The sequence below is a fragment of the Asparagus officinalis genome, chromosome 4 (genome assembly GCF_001876935.1).
Source record: "Asparagus officinalis chromosome 4, Aspof.V1, whole genome shotgun sequence".
NCBI classification, from domain to species: domain Eukaryota; kingdom Viridiplantae; phylum Streptophyta; class Magnoliopsida; order Asparagales; family Asparagaceae; genus Asparagus; species Asparagus officinalis.
In genome coordinates this window covers 108661524-108662998 of record NC_033797.1, presented here as the reverse complement: position 1 = coordinate 108662998, position 1475 = coordinate 108661524, and the positions used below count along the sequence as shown (strand labels likewise).

General features: G+C 43.5%; 1 pseudogene; it reads left to right on the top strand.

Annotated features, from left to right (window-relative positions):
- LOC109836084 lies at positions 762–1256 on the top strand (annotated as a pseudogene).

The window sequence follows — 1475 nt, the reverse complement described above, 5'->3', positions numbered from 1 at the left end:
GGGTTTAGAGTTTAGTTTTGAGCCAGTTTAATTTAGCACATGTCAGAATAATATGATACAAATATTTGAAAACAGATGAAAATCAGAAATTCACTTTCAAGGTGCATTTGCAGCATTATCAAAACATTAAGGGAAAAATGTGTTAAGGCCCCCCCAAAAAATATGGATGTGGCCAAGCCCCAGCATCTTTTTTCCTTACTCTTTAGCCCTAAAAGAGACAACAAAGTGTGGCCCAGCCCCAAAAGCCCACTATAATACATGTACTCTATGTATTTTTCATAGGCTCCCAAAAATGCCCTCAGCTCTCACCCAAGAAATATGTCTTCGTCTCCTCCCGCACCGGCCGAGCCTCCATCGACAGGACCGACTTTAACGCCACCCGCGAGCTTACCCGTGCCCTCCTCCACCGCGATCACCCACTGGACCGACTCCGACTAGACCAACTTTAATGGTGACTGTAACCAGCTTTGTTGTTCACCGCCGTCATGGTGGGCTCTTGTTGCTTGGCTGTGAGTGGGGCCTGCACAATTCCCAAGGGTAAGGGCAAACAGGTTCCTAGTCTAGGGCCGCGTCTTCTTTGACATATGTAAGGCTGGATTTGAGACTCCAGGCACCACCTACATCGAAGGTGAATAAAAATGATTTTTCTTGGGTTTATATGTGCCCTTGCATCTTGGTTTCCTTCAGATCTGGATTCAGTTTTTAAAATTTTGAATTTATTTTAAGCTCCTTGTAAAAATGGCTAGTAGAGTAGAGAGAGAAGAAGGAGATCGATGTCGGACGAGGAGCACCACTTGGAATCGAAGGCCGACGCCGGCGCATCGAAGACATACCCTCAGCAAGCTAGCACCATTCGAAAGAACGATTACCTCGTCATCAAGGAGAGGCCCTACAAGGCTGTTGAGGTTTCAACTTCCAAAACAGGCAAGCATAGTCATGCGAAGTGTCACTTTGTGGCAATTGATATCTTCAATTCGAAAAAGCTTGAAGATATTGTGCCTTCCTCCTACAACTGTGATGTTCCTCATGTCAACCGCACTGATTATCAACTCATAGACATATCTTAAGATGGTTTCGTGAGTCTTTTGACTGGAAATGGAAACACCAAAGATGACTTGAGGCTTCCAACTGATGACAATCTCCTTACCCAGATATGTGATGGGCTTGCTGATGGGAAGGATCTGGTTGTGACTGTGATGACTGCTATAGGAGAGGAACAAATCTGTGCTCTGAAGGACATTGGCCCCAAAAACTAAGCTTCTCAAGCTTTTTAGTATGAAGACCATATCATGTGTTTAAGGCTTGTAAGGGCCCTAACGCCTTGATTAGTTTTGGATTTTTTGGGGCTGTTAGATTTCTGGTGAATAAAAGTTTGTTTATTTCCTTATTAATCACTTCTTGGTGAATAAAAGTTGGTACATTATGGATTTGCCAGGATATGGGTAAAAATTTCACTTGCAGACCAAATGTTTGTT